This window comes from Physella acuta, unplaced genomic scaffold, assembly GCF_028476545.2.
Source record: "Physella acuta isolate Inbredline_101_S28 unplaced genomic scaffold, ASM2847654v3 ptg000462l, whole genome shotgun sequence".
In the NCBI taxonomy this organism is placed as follows: domain Eukaryota; kingdom Metazoa; phylum Mollusca; class Gastropoda; family Physidae; genus Physella; species Physella acuta.
The window spans coordinates 438,636-459,367 of record NW_026731981.1 but is presented as its reverse complement, the minus strand read 5'-3'; positions in this window follow the sequence as shown (position 1 = coordinate 459,367).

The following is a 20,732-nucleotide window of genomic DNA, read 5'->3' as shown; positions in this document are numbered from 1 at the left end:
ATCTCTTCATATGCTTAGGTTACAGAAACAGGTGAACTCTACTTGACTTGCCCCATAGGAAGGGGAACTTCACTTTTCCTAACCTATGTTAGGTATCCAGCAGAGCTAGGTGGACCTACAGGCTTTCTACTGGCTTTAAAGTAAGGTGTTGATGGTCATAGAGGAGAGAGCGAGAGAAGAGAGTGTTAGAAAGAGAGAGCGAGTATTCCTTGCCGACTTTGAAATAAGACCAATCAACATGTGCAAAAAATGGCAGACTGGGAACTCTGGTGCCTAAACCTACCATGGAGTGTAATGTGCCGCTTTGAAAGTTTAATTGTGATAGGGTGAATGGTGAAGTAATTCATTACATAAATACGCTCTTCTTTTAGATATAGATTTGAAAGATAAAATGTTTCAAAATCTATTTTCAGATGCTAGCCTCAAGATATGAACTACAGAGAAGATGAGGAAATATACTTAAAGAATAATAAAGTGGATGATCTGATATAAATAGTTTTAGATAATCTATGGAAAGTTATTTTCAGGAATGAAATACGCAATACAAATATACTTTATCAAGCATGTGGGCTTTTTTAAACTAATGGAAAGTAGCTCGTAGATATAGATCTTTGGATTAAAGTAGCTGATTTATGAAACATGGAACCCTAACGGTATAGTGCAATAGTAGATAAACTGCACGAATGGAGACCAACACAACGAATAAAACAACTTACACATCAGATGATGTCCCACTGGAGAGCACAGAGTTTTTAACCGTTGCGAAGTTTTACTTCAATCTCGTGTCCTTTTTTATTATCTCCCCTGTATTGTGTTTTTACGGTATCGTGGGCAATATCATCATTATTTTTATCATGGTTCATCATAAGTTCAAAGAGTCGACAAACATCTTAATTTTCACATTGGCCGTGATAGACCTCGTCTTTGTATTCACACAAGTCATGCCTTCTGTGATGCTTTTAATCAACGAATTCGATACTATTTTGGCTTATATAATCCTTGCATATTACAAGTGCATCGGTCGTCCGATAAACTTATATACATTGATGATTGCCGCTTATATCGTCACACTGATGACGGTAGAGAGGATGATAGCTGTGTTGTTTCCATTCAAAGTTGCCTCACTCATGACACCCCGGCGTACGACTATTATAATAGTCGTTAGTTTATGTATCTTATTCGGATTTTACAGTCCTAATTTTTACCTGTTTGATATCGAATGGTCTTATAGCCCTGATTACAACAGAACCATCGGTATCTCTGTATTTTCAAGGATTGCGCTGAACAGTTTGGACGTATTTTTCACGTTGGATCTACTATTTACTCTTTTGTTTCCTACGGCCATTCCACCTGTTGTTATTGGCGTCTGTACCGTCTTAATAATTGGCAAGTTATATCTTTCTTCAAAAACAGTTGCACAAATGTCCACCAACGCCCTCAAAAAGAAAGCCAAAGACTTAAAATCGGTTAAAATGACGCTATCCCTCTGTGTTTTTATTATCACTTTTCGACTCTTTCCCACTTTCTTTACCGGTTATGTCATAAATCACACCGACATTCATATCTCATCAAATGTTTTGTATCTATGTGCCATCTGGCAAAATTTATCCTTACTTTTTGGTGCTTCGGTTAACCTGAATCTGTTTATAAGAATGAGCCCAAAGTTCGCTAAAACCTACTCAATAATGTTCAGTGGTAGAGTGAAAGATGAACAACGAAACACGAAAAGCTTAAGCTTGGATAGGTGAACTACATAAGAAGGAATATTATAGACTATTACATAGCAACTTTATAAGAAAAGCGATATTTTTTACGCGTGCAAATATTCTTGGACGCAGACCATGCTATTAACATGAAAAACACTAAAAACATCAGACATATGAGTATTGAGAGTTATCACGCCATATATGACACATCTGAGACGCTCGTAAAATTTACCGTTTGACATTTTTAAACATGTAAAACTTTAATGCTAGACTTGACATTTGAATAAAATATTTTGACTGCATCAGAACTATTTTAATAAATTAAATTAAAATATGACTTATTATATAATAGATACAATCGTGTAAGAATCGTGTTAGTTATTTGTTTGTAAAATATTAGTAAAACGTTTTAAATAAATAACGTATTTAATCTTATTTAAAGAAGCATATTTTTAAAAATTTCTTGATTTTGTATACAAATTTTCTTTTTTAATTACTTTATCTGTTTCTCTCAACAATAGCTTGTGTGGTCGTTTTTAAATTATTCACAATAAACTTTGAACTTCCATTGCTTAAATCATCAGATTAAAACTAAATTCCAAAAGTATTCATATATTTTCATTTTTTGTTCGTTGAATTTATGTTATATTTCGAATTACTCAGTTACGTAAGCATCAAATGTATAATTGCTTTTAAACGTAGAATGTTTCTAGGAAAACTCTCGGGAATCGCTCATGAAGGACATGATAGCAGACAAGTACAAAATCCACTTGGCTTTACTTGGTTTGTGAAATTGTACCGTTATAAGTTATTTAGTAAGACAAAATAGCTCAAAAGGCTGCAGCCCAAGTATAATACATGATTATGTATTGAATAAATATGCTTCTGTGTTTGTCCACGATAGAATCTATCAATAAACACTTCGATATTAATATCGTTAAAAAAAGGGATCAGTAGAGCTCAGTTCATATAACCTTTTATGAAGTAAATAACTTATCATCATTTTGTCCCCAATAGCTTCGGTAACTGGACAGGTTATCATCCTTTGTTGACTTATCAAAGCTAATGTGATCAAATGACGTGATGCTGAAAACGTAGTCGTTTAATTAACATCTGTATAATCCTTCTTTTCTTTTAATTTGACGTAGAATGTAGTTGATAAGCAAATAAACAACTTCAACTCTGAACTATTGGATGTTGAATCAATTACTTTAACAACTGTACAATTACAGCTCTGGATTTTTTATTTAAATTTTAGCAGTTTAATTAACACCTAGGTCTTGGCCATTGAATGTAGAATGTAGATCTAGTAGTTTACACAGCAGTACATTTCTAGTTCTGAATATAAGATACACGTTGTGGCAGTTAAACACCTAACTGTGGGACATCGAATGTAGAATGAAGTAGTTCACACATTTGTACGTTTCTACCTCTGAGCCACTGTATGTAGGCCTACGTAGTAGCAGTTTAAAACCTAGTACTTGGCCATCGATGGAGAATGTATCAGTTTAACACATGTACAAATGCTAGACCGTTGGATACAGAATATCAAGCAGCCATACAGTTATACAAGTGCCAGCAGCTGAAGAACTGAAGGTAGAATATGAAGCAGTTAATGAAAATTACAAAATTATAAAAATACTAAGAAAACAAAATTACAGAGCTTCATCGCTAAATGCAAATTTACAGCTGTGAAAAAGTTGTAAAAAGAGAACCGTTAGACCAAGATTTGAAACAGTTCTCAATTTTACTCTACTGAACGATATTCATGTTTCCATGAAAAGATGAAGCAGCTATAATCTTCACCAATAACGATTCGTCCTTTATATTTTTCTCTCTTAAATAGTCTTTTACCTATAGTTTAAATTATTTTACCCTGTAATTAAATAACGGCGGTTTTTAAAGATATACCTGAATGTCAACCATTTTTGTCTTCTCTTGTTTTTATCTTTTTAAACCACAATTAACAGTTTTGTAACCTACAATATTAAAAATAAACTATGTGTTTAGTAACTGAATTGCAAAGACTGATTTATCATGATAATATATATTATTGTATTTCTTGTCCACAAGTACACCTCTGTTATTAGGAGTCAAAACACTAAGGAACAATTAAAATAATTAATGCAAATTACTATCTAGGTGTATTTATTGTGGGAAAGAGAACTGAAAGTTGTCATTTTTATCTCGATAATTACACGCTTGGTTTTTCTCTAGAACTAAGTAGCTTACTAAATATTTGATTGTTAGCTTTCGCAAAAATCAAAATATTGATCATATGGTAAACATTGTCTATACTGCAGTCGTGTATACTAGCTTGATCTACCAACACAACGGACCCATTGTTATGTAGCCAAGTGAATGGACAGAGTTGTCTTTGAACATAATAGACTCACGCTGTTTGGTGAATGGTGAAAGTTATTAGCACAACTGTTTACTTATTATTTCTATCTGGTTAACCATTGAATTACACAGTCCTTTTCTGAGTGTGACTAATTGGACTAGCGTAACTGACTGTGTCGACCACATTTACAGATGTAGTAGTTGTTAGTTGTGTTTTATTATATCAATATATTTACATTATATTAAAGGTAGTTATAATAAAGAGTGATCAACTTAAAGCTGTTTCAACGTTAATTGTAGTACAAATTCAAAAGTGTTTTTTTTTATTATCATAACTACAATCTAAAGATTCTCAGTGACTTGTCATTACTTTAGTGTGTATTTAAAAAGAAAATTCAAACAAGTATATTAAACTTTCGTTACCTTAATTATACCCGCCTTTTTGATGATGTATGTATTAGGAGAGAAAGACATCTAAATGTTTTTAAAAACGGGATGAAATTTGAATTTAAACAACTTTTAACTAAAATTAAATCAACTGAATGTTATTAGATAGATCAAAGATCGAATTTTTAGATTGATGTATCAGTTATTACAGAGTTATATAGACAAACATATTTAAATAATTCAACTCAAGAGGTGCAGGACCAATGGCAATCAACATGAGTAAGGAAACGACCAGTTCGTCGAATGATGTTCTATACAAAAGTACAGAAGATTTGTCAGCATTTGCAGAAGCCAAATTTTACATGAACGTTTTGTCCTTTTTCATTATCTCCCCATTGATGTGTTTTTACGGTATCGTAGGAAATATCATCATCATGTTTATCATGGTTCGTCATAAGTTCAAAGAGTCGACAAACATTTTAATTTTATCTTTGTCCGTGTCTGACCTCATTTTTGTAGTAACTCAGTTGATGCCTTCAGTGATGCTTTTAATTAACGAGTTTGATTCTATTTTGGCGAATACGATACTTGCATTTTATTACTGTATAATTAGACCAGTAAACATCTACACAATGACGTCGAGTTCATACATCGTCACGATCATGACGGTAGAGAGGATGATAGCTGTGTTGTTCCCATTCAAAGTTGCCTCACTCATGACACCACGGCGAACAACAACCACAGTTGTCGTTACTTTATGTGTCTTATTCGGTTTTTACAATCCGAATTTTTTGCTGTTTGACATAGAATGGTCATATAACTTAAGCTTCAACAGAACAGTTGTAGTATCTGTTTATTCTAAATTAGCTATAAACAACTTTGCCGTGTTTGAAATGTTAGATTTATTATTTACACTTCTATTTCCAACGGCAATCCCGCCTATTATAATAAGTTTTTGTACCGTATTAATCATTGTTAAGCTACATCTATCTTCGCGATCAGCTACACAAATGTCTATCAATGCTTTAAAAAAGAAAACTAAAGATTTAAAATCGGTTAAAATGACTTTATCCCTCTGTGTTTGTGTGATTACATTTCGACTGTTTCCCACTTTTACAACTGGTTTTATAATAAATCACACAGATGTTCATATCCCATCAAATTTTATCTTTTTAATTGCTATCTGGCAGAACTTATCATTACTGTTTGGTGCGTCAGTTAACCTTAATCTTTTCATCAGAATGAGTCCCAAATTCGCTAGAACATACACAAAAATGTTCAGTCTTGTGGGGAACGATTTAGAACGAACTAAACATCACAGCATTTTTAGTTTAAGAACGAAATCGACTGTGAATAGATAAATCTCTAATGAGACCTAGAAATGGAGATTGATGACAAAACCGCTAACAACAAAGGTAAGAAGTTAAGCGTTTAAGTAGTATGCAGAGAAAAACAGTTAACAATATATGATTAACTGTAGTACTCGATACAATGTGCAATTTTATAAATTGAAAGACAAATCAATTTTTCTTAAAATTAAAATTATATGATTTTATCTTTTCTAGTAAAACACGATTGCAGTAAACTGTAAAGGAATTAATGTTCTTAATAATTCGTGATGAATAAATTAAACATGTTATTTACGTTCCAAATAGAATGACTCAGGCAATAAATGATGTCTTTGCGTCAATTAAAATCCTATATTATCAATTTAGTCAATGTGAAACGTTTTTCTTGAAAAAAATATTTATTTTTCACTAATCGTATTGTAGCAAGCTTTTTTTACAATTTGTCATTCATTAATTCACTGCGTTTACTTCACCCCTTTAAAAAACAAAAGCTTTAAAAACAAACCATCCATTGACAAATCTACGCTGTCAGTTTGATTGGAATGAGAGCTGTTATACTTATATCTAGTGGGGGCAATTATTACCGCATTCAAAGTTAACAAAATAGAATAGCCATTAGACCTAATCCAAGCTAAACAGTGCCCAGTTTATCATACACATTTAAATTGGAGGAGTAAATGACAACATGGAATAAAGTGTTTGAAATCTTGCGAAATGAAAAAATTCAGTATGTTTTCAATCTATCAATTAATTGTATCTTATCCCATATTGAAGTCCTTGTGGCATCAGCGTTGACTTTTCTCATAACTATGCACCTTTTGCTTCGGTCATCTAATGTTCTAGTTCAGCAACATGTCAGTTGGGTTTAGAAAACCTCAACTTTATGCAAAATAGAATGTAACATTGATGTATAAATAACTTAAACATGATATCTTGAAATATTGTTGAAATTTGTGTGATGAATGTATATTTCTCGATAGATAAAACATTGTTTAATTAAATAGACATAATCAAATAAAATAAAAAGTTGCAATGAAAATAAATACATTTTGGCTAATGTTGTATATGTTGAATGTCCCTGAGTCTGTCCTACTCTAATGGATACCAAACTCGAGTTAGGGAAAAGTACTGGCCACACTATACCTTTATATGCCGTGGTCTCAAAACTAGGTATCATTACTTAACTTGCCCAATGAACCGTCATGTTCGAAAAAGGAACTTTATTAGTGTATTTTGCTACAAAGGACCTTAATATGTCTGCCATGTGTATGGTTACATAAGTAGAGCCTCGACATTAGTAAGTTTGTTGAATAAATTATAATCGGTTTACTTGGATCGTAGTACGGGTTTCAAACCGCCAGTACTCTAGTTATCGATCGACATCTCACTGAACTACACTAACAATTTGTTTCTGTGGAAGTAGATCAATATTAGCAGCTTGAACTGGCGTGGCGTTGCAGTGATTATTTGTTTAAAAGTATGGCTGAATAATTATTTTTAAGCCTGTATCTTTTTGTTATGTTAAAGTACTCTTAAAATAGGTGGTGTTTTTTGTTTTAAAATCGTGTTTAGAAAAAGGTCTTTAAATATCTCATGTTTTACTGAGTTTCTGTCCCCACAATGTATGTAATAAAACAATAAATATTCAATACAGCGCTGGAAATATTAAATGTATACAACAAAATACATATCATTTATAAAAAAAACTTAATGCATATTGTTTTTTTTTTTAATTAAAATATATATGAGTGTTTTCGTATTTGTGAAAAGTAATTTGTGATGTATTTTTGGGGGCTTTACTAATCGCTAACAAAGTTAATGTTTTTTATTTTACAATGTTCACATAGCTTATACATGGTTGAAGTCCTTCCTATTTGTTTTGTTAAAAACTACTTGAAAATATAGTGGTGAAATAAAATAGAAAACATAAAGAGCTATTGAAGAAGTGTGGGCAATAGAAACGCAAATCTTGGAAAGAAAACAGCAATGGAATGAACACACTCAACAAATTAATACAAACTATACCGCTAGTGAGATTTTAATGTGGAACCGAAAGGCTAAAGATATAGAAGACTACTAAGGAGAACATGCTAATGCTTGATGATACTTAACAAAATAGGAAAGGGTTGGTTGAAAACAAATGGACAAGCGAAAAATCATTAATTATAGCGAGCCTTGAAGAAGGCTCTATGTTCCAAGAAAAACATAAAGGAAAATTGTTTTCATAATATTATGTTCAAAAGTTTGATAACATACAAACACAAACCTGTTAAAAAGTCCTATACTAAAACAGTCTTTAAGTCAATTGGGAACATCCTACATTATCTAGTTTGATAATTTTACTTACTGCAACATCTAAAAACGCATCTGGCAAATGATATAATGATGGTTGATAATATAAAAACACATAATTTTCATTTTTATGAAAAGCATATTTACTTAATATATAATATTATATTAAAAATACGAAATTTAACATAATACAATTTGGAATTTTAATAATGGTATTAATGTGTAAATTCTTAAATGCGTCGCAATAGTTTGCAAAATAATCTGTGTACTTATTTTTTGCAATTTTGGGATATTTTGACTGGATAGGTTAACTAGTTCAAAACTATTTGTAATGGAACAAACGTATTACTTATATCGACGGGATGGAACAAAATACCCACACAGATATTAAGCTTGTTTAATTAATTCTAAAGTGATTAATATGGCTCACTTTTAATTTCTTCCCCTTCTTCATTTCATATGCACCTTTCCATTCTCTCCCCTCCACCACCTCCCTCTATTGTTTTCCATCCCCCGACCTCTCTTTCTCTCTCCCACCCCCTCCAACTCTCCATGGGTCCGTACTTTTTATCGCTTTGGTTTCTTTCTTATAATCTGCTTTAAATATAAAAGGTGCATTATTTAATCGTAAAAAATGTCAGACCATCAAATGTAGCATCAAGCGGTTAAAATTTAAATCTCAATCAAATGAACTTTGATGTAATACTTGAAACTAAGGGAAATGTAGAATGTAGCAGTAAAGCACCTGTACAAGCGCAAGACCGTTGATTGTATGAGTATCAAGCAGCCATACACGTATACAAGTACTAACAGCTAGAAAACTTAGTGCAGAGCACCAAACAGTCAAACACAAAAGTTTATACAAATGTATACAGAATTTTATGCAGCAAACGCATATCCTTGATTTCTAAAAATACAACATTAAAAATGCAAGCAGCTATACTCTCGTTTGATATACCCAAATTGACACCAGTCACATTCTATATCGTTACGTGCAGAATAAGAAGCTCAAGTAGAATAGTCAAACATGTATATTATACGAGCAATTATTGAATTTTTTTTCTAGAAACGGTATACTTAACATTTCGGAGATGAAACATTTAACCAATTTTGGCAGTCCATCACGTACACGAATTGTAACTTAGTTTTTACATTTGGAATATTAATGAGACATACGTCTGGACTATTGAATGTAGGATCTCAGCAGTTAGAAGTGTATAGGTGTTCTAAAAGAAAGTTTATAGAATATAGTTTGGAGGAGCCTGCAATATTTAACACAAGCGAGAATAACACTAAACATTTTGAAAATATTTTAAACAAACCTAAGTAAAGTGCTTTGTTGAACTTTTTAAAAATGTTATACTTAATACAAGTAATTATATGCACTTTCTTTTTTCCACTTTTTCTTTTGATATTTTGAAGATCGTAAGAGCCAAATGAGAAAACCTCACAATCTATAATTAAAACTTTCGAGATATTTGTCACACATAATTACGATTTTAGTCATTGTCATATACAAAACAATTAAATCGTACCACACGGTTTAATTTTTAAAATTACATTCAATACCTGAATAATGTGTGTTTTATTTTTTAATCTCCGTACACAAATGTAACCATCAATTATGCTTTAAAATCGTAAGTAATAATTAAAATAATTATGCGTCTATTGTTTATCGTCTTGTAAAAATTACCTATCCGGAAATTAAATTGAGAGTATATTTTCACACTGTATAATTAAACTCTTTGTTTTCCTATCGACCAAAAGTCACAAACAAAACTACCCATTACTCGTTTTGTTTTTAATCGATATGTTACCGTTTTATTTTCATGTATATCGGCTCTCTTACGTTTGTTGAGTCAACATTGTATTCTCCATTACCACTAATACACAGAAATTTTACATCTTTTTCAGCTGTTGGACAGTATTTTTTTAACATCTGTTTTTTTTTTATTTCCACGAGAGTAAAAACAGATCTACAAATTTTCCTAACTTTAAAATGTGAATAGCATACTGACTGTATTGTGTTTGATAAGTGAAGGAAAAGTGTTTTTTAACAGATTTGATGACACAGTGCACCATTTGTAGTGGCTTCTATAAATAGAATGATGATAGCAATAACAAGCATTATTATGAATTAAGATTTATATATTTTTTACCGAATTCAATAAATTTTATTGTGAATAATAAAAGTTAATAAATAAAAATGATATTTAAAAGCGAAGATTTGTAATACATATTTCAATTAATAGAAATTTATTTGAACTATTTTTTTCAAGATTTAAAAACAAATTGATATTTACATCTTTTAAAACGGCTTTGTTAGCTACACATAGTATTTTTCAATAATGGATCTTTGTTTTTAATAATATTGTGTAATATTGTAGATATAACAATTAATCAACAACAAAAATATATATGAGTAAAATTTTAAAATCTTAGATTTTAAAAGAAAAAAAGATTTTCTAGTGCTAAAATTTGTCATTTTCTAACAATAGACATTTATTTATTAATGCATTGGTATTATGATAGTAGTGCTAAAAATTAAAAAAAAATGACATTTGAAAATACTCATGATTCAATAGTATCGAAACACTGTATACTTTAAATTGACTTTAAAATATATAATTTTGTACATAGTGGAAACATTTGTAAAATACCAAAAAGAAGATTTAACCATTGAAAAAAGAAAGTACATGAACTGGACAAATGGAGAACACTAAATCAAATCAAATAAACAACACATCATTTGATGTCTTACAAGTAAACACAGAAATTCCGTCAGCACTTGCAGAAGCTAAATTTTACTTGAACCTTATATCATTTTATATTATCTCTCCTATATTGTGTTTCTACGGTATCGTAGGAAATATCATCATTATGTTTATCATGGTTCGTCATAAGTTCAAAGAGTCGACAAACATTTTAATTTTATCTTTGTCCGTGTCGGATCTGATTTTTGTAGTAACTCAGTTAATGCCTTCAGTGATGCTTTTAATCAACGAATTCGATTCCATTTTGGCGAATACGATACTTGCATTCTTCAGGTGTATAATCAGACCAGTGAACATCTACACAATAGCTTCAAGTTCATACATCGTAACCATCATGACAGTAGAGAGGATGCTAGCTGTGTTGTTTCCATTCAAAGTTGCCTCACTCATGACACCACGGCGTACAACAATCACAGTTGCCGTTACTTTGTTTGTCTTATTCGGTTTTTACAATCCGAATTTTTTGCTGTTTGACATCAAGTGGACTTACAGTTCTAAATACAACAGAACCATGGCACTCTCTGTCTTTTCTAAGCTGGCTCAAGAAAACTTTGCCGTGTTTGAACTTTTAGATCTGTTATTTACGCTTGTAGTTGCTATGGCCACTCCGCCTTTGATAATAGGCCTTTGTACTGTCTTGATATTATTAAAACTGATTCTGACATCAAAATCAGTGGCACGGATGTCTATCAACGCTCTCAAGAAGAAAGCCAAAGATCTGAAATCAGTTAAAATGACTTTATCACTCTGTGTTTGTGTGATTACTTTTCGATTATTTCCCACATTTTGCACAAGTTTTATAAATTATGCTGGCGTTCAAATACCACTAAACAGCATATATTTAATCGCTATCTGGCAAAATGTATCACTGTTGTTTGGTGCCTCAGTTAATCTGAACCTGTATATAAGAATGAGCCCAAAATTCGCTCGAACGTTCACGAAAATGTTTGGTCGGTCTTTAGCAGGTGAAATATTCCCGAGAACACAAAGTGTTTTTTCTCAAGAACAATATTAACACTAAACATTTAGATATTCTGAGAAAGGAGGATTTAACTTAAAATAAACTATATCAACATTAAATTTTAAAAGTCAGCCATCCGTGAAAAAGAGAACTTAACTCAAAACAAACAATATCAACATTAAACTTTTATTGCTCCGGTATCTGTGGGAAAGAGGATTTAGTTCAAAATAAAACCTTGACCTTTCCAAAAATGTCTTACTTCGAAACATCAACATAATTTACAATCATGTTCTATGCGTTGAGTCACCTTAAAAACATCAGCCCCATCTAGACGCTAGATGTCGAATCATCTCTCCTTTTTCATCTTCCTGTTAGTTACTTTCTGTTTTTCTTTATTATTGTTGAAACTATTCTTGTTTAAAAATATAAAATATTATTGACATTCAATTTTATACATATTCTGTATTATTGTGTTATTTTTATTCTGATATTTTTCAGAATTGCACTAGAAAAAAACATTCTTTTTTACCATTATAAGCACGATTAACGTCACTGCAAAAAAAAATTAAAGCTTTGGTAAACTTTAAAATATAACAGTAGGGCCTATATTTAAGTTTATTCAGTTACAGGCATAAACTATTATGATATAAATTGTACACTAAAATTATCAAAGTGTTGTGTTATTTGTTATCTTAAATTTTTTTCTAAAGTTGACAGAAATCAATTTAACAGCTTTAGTGTTGCAGCTGAACTTTGTAAAAGTTCCCCTTCCAAACCTGACGGGCCGATGGGGCAAGTGAAGTAGAGTTCACCTGTTTCTAAGTACCCATCAGAGCTGGGTGGACTCAGGGACGGTCTACTGACTTGAACATGGATTCGAACTCTAGACTTACGAGTTATGCTACACCGTCCCTTAGCTAAACCTTGTGCACCCAGCTAAAGAAACGCAACCTACGAATCTCGATGTAGCGCTACAGCGAAGCAAGTACGATAACTTCTCCTATCCATTAGACCTACAGGGATACGTCGATGTTTAATGAGTTTATTCGAGTTTCACAACGTCACACAAACTCTCACAATGGACCAAATTCAACATTCAAAGGTTTAACCAATACATATAATGTAAACAAAACATCTATTTTGTTTAAATAACACATTTAATGGTGTAAAGGACGATAAAATAATTGAAGGTAACAATACAAGAAGATCAAATTAATATAACATGTAGATTATCTGATAATTATAAAATACATAGCAGAGGAGTTAATGTAACTACATTGTCTAGTACACCGCCTGTAGTATGTGCACCAATTTGTTATTGTAATTTACTTTTTGCTCGCCTACCGCCGTTAGTAAACATTAGCACTTTGTAAAATATTATCCAAATATCTCATTAGTTAGTTTTACAAACTTAAAATCGAACATCAAACAGAGTACAGAACGATAAGGTGCACTTTTGAATTACTTCTATTTTTAAAAGTGCTTAACCCCCCCCCCCCCCACTCAGGCACCACAGAAATTTAAGTCTTATAAAGCATTCATTATAAATTTATGGTTCTACGTCCTGTATGCGTGTTGCCATGGGTGACGGTCGAGTTTTAACTAAGGACAACGAAATAGAAAACGAGGTCATTGCGGTAGATGAAAAGTTTGAGGTGTTTTCAATTTTTTTTCAAAACTGATATTGTCTTGAAAATAATATGATATTTTCTCTTCAATTTAAAATACGCCTTATAACACTTTCGATTTTTATTTTATTTTTATCAAACTTTTTAAAAACGAAATTGATAATTACATTATGCAAATTAAATAAATCCGTACTTGGTAAAAGACCTTCAGTAAATAAAGAGTTTGTCTTTCAACGCTGCATCCGTTAAAAAATATAATAATCTGTTGTCCAATGGATTTGAGTGGAAATACTAGTCAATAGAAAATCTAGGTAAAATGCTTATTTTTCCAGTACTTAGAGTGACCTAGGAACGTGTCAAAACTCATTGGGCACTTAGAAACACTGCAAAACAATATGGGTCGGTTATAAGTACACATGCAACTACTCTCAAATCTTTTTAGTACCATATCATTCCTCCGCTAAATATTGAAGTGGCGTTGTGTGAATCGTAAACATAAAACAGTTTTCTTCAATTGTCCTCCAGTTAGCATCAAAGCGGGGTCAGCGATGTACCATTTAAAACTCAATTAAATTTTCTTTCAGACATAAGGATCTATGGGGTAAATAGAATTTTCCGTTTTTTTTGGCCTCGCAGTGTAGAGGGGTGGTGTAGTTAACACTATGATCCGCTGTCTCTACTTTCCCTAACGGGAGTCTGGTATTCATTAGCTATGCATGGATGGTTAAAAAGTATTCATGTATTCTCGTCACAAAAGGTTAAAAACACGAGAGAAAAAATAAAGACATCACACTCAGTGCTTATTCGTGCGTGTTCAGCTCTAAGCGTTCCATTTATTAATTTTAAAAACGCACTTTTTTTCAAGCTTTTACATAGTTCATTATGTCTGTTGTTTGTTGTTTTAATTTAGTGTTTTGTTTTATTTTTGTGTTGTTGTTTGTTTTTTTGTTGTTGTTGTTTTATCTTTTTTGTTAGTTCGTTTGTTGTAGGTGACACATCTTGTAACCTAATATTTTGACCCATTTCTATTGAAGCGATTTCGTTCAAACTTTCCAGTTACGTTCTTCTTTTGTGACAATGAAAGGATATTTATTTTTAGTATAATTAGACAATAGGTTTGTCATTAAAATTTAATTTAAAAAACTACTATATTCACCAATAAAAGGGAAGATTACACGATTAAATACTAGCTACCACTGGATCAGAGAGCCGTCCACAGTGAACTGTTAGTCACGGTTGGTTGATTTCCCGAGTGGCGGCAATAACCGATGAAGGGGCAGACAATTGTCTTTTAGAGACCGCAAGGTACTGGCAGGGTTTTAAAGCAAATAGGTTTAGTCGTAGCCTAGTGTCAAAATCAATTAGAACGAATTGTTTAAAATCAGAAAATACAACAAATACAAAAATGATAATAACAAGTTTTTAAATGCACTGAAAATAAGAAAATAAACTAAAATAGCTTTTTAAAATAAAAGCTTTGGTCGCTAAAATATGTAAGAGAACTCAGAAGCCTCATACTAAGAGTGAGGGAGGCAAGATGACACCTTCAAGAAAAGTACAATTAAATAGGGTCTACGACAAATTACTGAAAGACACTTGCCCGAATTCCGATTTCCCGAATGGACACTTGCCCGAATGCGACAAATGCCCGAATGGATACTTCCCCGAATGCCCGAATGGGCATTTGTTGCATTCGGATGGGCATGTGTCGCATTTGGGCAAGCGTCCATTCGGGCATTTGTCACATTCGGGCAAGTGTCCATTCGGAAAATCGGCCTTCGGGAAAACGGCATTCGTGCAAGTGTCTTTCGGGAAAACGTCCGGCTCCCATTAAATATAGGAGAACGAATTTCGTAGTCTACAGGGATGAAGAAAAGAGAGGTACCTTCAAAAATCTGGTGTAGTTAAATTGACTTTGAAAAATTAGCGAAGGACAGAAAAGTCTTGATGTTGTAATGACCCGGGAATTGAAAGAAAAACAACGACCTTGGGCGAAGTATTTAATGAATGTTATCTTAAAACAGAAACTAAAATTATATCAAACTGTCCCCCACCCCCACAAAGAAATTCATTGTAAAGTACACCTTGTTTTAAGTACAGAAAAAAATGCAAATATTTTAATTGTAAAATTTTACAATTTAGACCAATAACTCTGTGAGAAATGTTTTAAAATGTGCACAATCTTACAAAAACGTATTCAGTTTGTGTTAGATTAAAAATGATAGTGACTTGCCTCAACATATTGTGTTAAAATGTAAACATTAGATCCGTGTCGGCATAGAATCAGCGGCTCCCTCATAAGTAAGTTGATTTAGTATTATATGACTATTTTTACTTCATATGCTTGGCAAACTTAACAATCCATATAAGTCACAAATAAGTCAAATAAGTAAAAGTAAATGTAATTTTTCCTTTAACTACCTAAATGGGTCTTCATGTAATAATTATAATTATGTCATCGGTGAAACAGTACGTGCATAGCGTGAAAAACGTAGTTCGTTGGATAGGCAGAATCATTGCAATTCACTAAACAACTGGTGCTAATCACTGACGCTGTTATTACATTTCAGTGCCGTAATAATTTCAATGTACTGATGTAACTGTTATTAGTAGCGTCAGTAGGCGTGTCGAATGCGGACGCATTGAGTGACAAAATTTTAGGGAGTGACATCAAATCTTTAAAAAGCATTTTTTTAAAAAGAGATTCGAATTCGTATTTGTAAGAAATTATATTCAAATACATGTAAAGCACCGCTGTATAAACTTGTGGTGTAACACAATAGGTTACAGCTTCGGGTGACACCCGACCTAGTGACGCCACAGATCACTACATCTCACACACGTAGTAGTTCAATTCTATACAAGGCGAGACATGCACATAAAGGGGCGCCACGGGGTGCAGCTTGCAACAATTACCACTGGGGAACGAGTAGTTTCTTTCGAACGTTGCCAGCGTGTCCATCAGCTTGTCAGGCACGGGTGAGCCGTCAAAGTTCCATTTAAAGTGATGATCCCCGTCGAAATCATCGCACCCCACCCACACGTGGAGACTGTTGGCTATGGTCGCCACTACCTGTAGTTTCTCCACGCTGGTGACTGTTATCAGCCGAGATCCTTCCAGCGTACACTGCGTCGCTGATTCGTTGTAGCTCTTCACCTTTGTCGACACCAGCTTAGCGTTGACCGTGATATTACCGTTGGAATAGAGCTGAAAACCTACGGGTAGAACACAAGGAGGGATCTGGTTATCCACGTCTGAACGCATGTAGATTTTACCCGCCGTGGAGTTGGCGCAAGATTTAGCCAGGGTCACCTCAATGCAGGATTTGGTCGTGGAGTTGTACACGAAAGCCAGGCAGGATGGGTTTTGCCTCAGGCACGCCGCTGCGCATGCGGAGAGCGTTCTGGAGGACCATCCGGTGCCAACGCTGAGTGCGGTGACATTTGGTGTTGTAACATATTTGAAGGCACCCGTTGATAGGATGTTCGATATTGATCTGACGGTAACTGTTTGTAAACAAATGCAATTAATTATTGTGTTTATGGATATATGTATGTATCCATACATAATATATATATATATATATATATATATATATATATATATATATATATATATATATATATATATATATATATATATATATATATATATATATATATATAATATGTATATATATATATATATATATATATATATGTATATATATATATATATATATATATATATATATATATATATATATATATATATATATATATATATATATATATATATATATATATATATATATATGTGTAGAGAGAGAGCGAGAAAGAGAGAGAGAGAGAGAGATGCTGTTGTACTTCCATGACAGGTGACACAATTGTAATGTTCTCAGACAAAATTTCCTAAGCAAAATATCTCAAGGACAGTAAAGCGAGGGTCTCTTCCAAAATAATAGTAAAGGTATCAATTATAGCCTAGGTTATTAAAATCAGTGTTTCTTCCAGACATTTTTCTCCGGGGGGGGGGCGGACACTGTTAACAGTATATATTTTCTATATAAAATCAATTTCGTTCGGTTGAGGGGGGGGGGGGCGGTAGACTTTATTCGGGGGCGGGTAGGGGGGGGGGGGGCGGCTCCGCCTGGAAGAAACGGATTAAAATAGTACTATATTATTATCATTTATCATCAATATCATTTATTTTCACCTTTTTAGTGCATTGTTACAAAAAAGCTTGTTATTTTTTTTTATTTCCATCTGTATATAAAAAAAACCATTTATACCGTTTAGTACAACCACCATGTTATTTTTTATTTAACGTAAGTTGGTATTTTTAAGTTACATATTGCTGAGATACTGATCTCAAAGCTTCGGATAAAAAAAATGTGACGGACAGAGAAAGAGAGAAGTGCGCACATGGACTTCTATGTATTGGGATTAAAGGTTTATATATTCTAGATTAATTGGAAATAAACCCCTAAATATAATCAGATCAGAAAAATGTTTTAGCAAAATATTTTTTTCACAAAATTTAAAGCCCATGGGGGGGGGGGGGGTTGCCAGGATGAAAATTTTAAAATTCGAAAATAACAATCCTAGCATATATGTATTATATATATATATATATATATATATATATATATATATATATATATATATATATATATATATATATATATATATTTATATATATATATATATATATATATATATATATATATATATATATATATATATATATATATAATTTGCTTTTCTATTTTGTGAATGTGTTTTTTTTGTGTAAGTCTACTCACCAAAAAGAAAACAAATAAGTAGATAGCACACTGTGCAATGCATTTCAGTAGCTTTTATTCCACAAGGTCTGAGAAATGTTTAAAAATCGTTATGAAATATTAGATGTTATATTAGAATTAATTGCGACGGAGTAAAATTAAGTCACCACACGAAGCAAAATTGAGAGGAAATAATTCACAATGTAACTATACAAGTCCTACCTTGAGAATGTACAGTACAATTCCTTCTGAAAATGTGTTCAAGTTACTACTGGTGTCGTTTGACTATAATATAATGTTTCTACACTTATCTAAAAATTTTCCTGAGATCAAAAAGCAACTGTAAAATAGGCATAGTTATAAAGCATTTGTATCATATCTTGATGTAATTAAGAATTGATAAGTATTTGCTAATAACAATCTTTCTTCTACGCCTTTTTTATTTTTTGTGTATTCACCACCGAGCTCCTTGCGGTTATGCGCACAAAAAACAAACAATCGTCTGGTTACGTCAACGAAATTTGCATATAAATTATGACAAGCATCTACATTTGTGTTGAGCAGTATTTTAGTAATGCGAATGGGAGATCAATACGTTTTCCAAAGTGTGCGAAATGCTGTGACTTTCAAAAATAAGTTTCAAAAGTCCGTTAAAAAACCGATCCTTTTATTTTCTTTCCCAACAATTCCTGATGTATTGATTACTGTGTGATCAGCGTGATTACGACCAGTTTGCGCGTGTTTTTAGTCAACCAAGCGTGACGAGCTTAACGAAGTTTCTCAATAAATTAGTACTAGAAATAATAACAATGCTAATTAGGCTTTCGTCGGCTTCATACGGTCGTCCCTGGAAAGAACAGTGTGAGCAGTCCATACGGTATAAATTCCCATTGTTTTTTATTTGGTACTTGCAAAAAGCTTGTTTCTTATCGCAGGTTTGTGATCAATGCTCGCGACAATTGTGGGAATTCTTTGTTTCATTTTACTATTTGTTCGTATGCTTTGTTATTCAGCTGCCACGGCAATGTAAAGCCACTGGCGGGCGAGGTCGTGTGTCACACGGTGCTGAAGGTTCGGGTGTTACCCCTCTCCGGCCTCTTAACTCTCTCTCTCTCTCTTTCTCTCTCTGTCTCTATCTGTATATATATATATATATATATATATATATATATATATATATATATATGTATATATATATATATATATATATATATATATACTAGCCGTCCCGGCCAGGCCCTGCACTGGACTCTGTGAAAAACCTATCTATAAAGGACCATGGCTTGTGTGTTTATCAAACAGCATATACCCGGCATTGCTGGAGTTTATGAAATATATTATTTTTCGAATAAACCCTAACCACAACCGCCCAAAACTAAAACACAAAAACAAACACAAACGCAAACGAAAAAAACAATCCAAAACTGAAACACAAAACAAACAAAAACACAAATCCAAACACAAACGCAAACACAAACCCAAACCGAAACATAAACACAAAAGCAAACGCAAAAAACGCAAACATAAACTCAAACACATAAGCAAAGACACAATTAAATACAGACAAAAAAGAAAACACCAACGAAATTACAAACACAAACGCTAACACTAACGCAAAAAAATACAAGCACAACGCAAATACAAGCCTAAATGCAAATAATAACGCAGAACATAAACACAAACTTAAATACAAACATAAACGCATAGTGCTCACACTATAGCCCTGGCGCCAAATCGCACCCTGAAGGGGCGCCGGCAGAACCGCCAGATTAAACTTAATTAGTAAATGACTTTAATACCCCATCTTATCCATATTCTATTGTACTCACTAAAACTAACGTAGGCACCATAACGCTCACGGGAAAGCCCGGGGCGCCAAATAGTCCCCCTGTGTGGGCGTCGGAGGATGCCCTGGATTCGATTTAGTGAACGACAATTGTAACCCTTTTTATTCACAGCCTATCGCACTCTTTAAAACAAACGAATGCACCATAGCGCTCACATGATAGCCCGAGACGCAAATCGCACCCTACCGAGATAAATGTCTGAAAGAACCACTGGTGACAAATTTTAGTGTAATCAGCTTCTAATTGAAAAGTCAGAGTTTTATCAGAATCCAAGCGCCAAGCCTGTCCGCATAAAGGTAATTGACTAGCCTGGATGTCACCTGTCGTTTAATTTAAAGCCTTATGTCACTAAGTGGAAAGCTCATGAATCTAGGTGACATGTCTTAGTGTAGCCATTCTCTAAGGGACAAGTCTCAGTGTCACCAGTCTCTACGTAATAAATCAAAATTTCGTTACTTCAAAGCGACATCTTAAGTTCATTTTTATAATTGTTTTGTTTAGTTATAACCGAACCTTTTATAATTTATAGGCCTACAGAAAATATATACCAGTGTCCACCCCCCGCGGAAATATTAATCCGCCCCCCCCCCCCCCAGATTGTCAATTTCTGTGTTTTTCTTTTTTTTTTGAAAAGCAATAATTAAAGTGTTGTTGAAAAATGCGAAAAAATCTAATATGATTG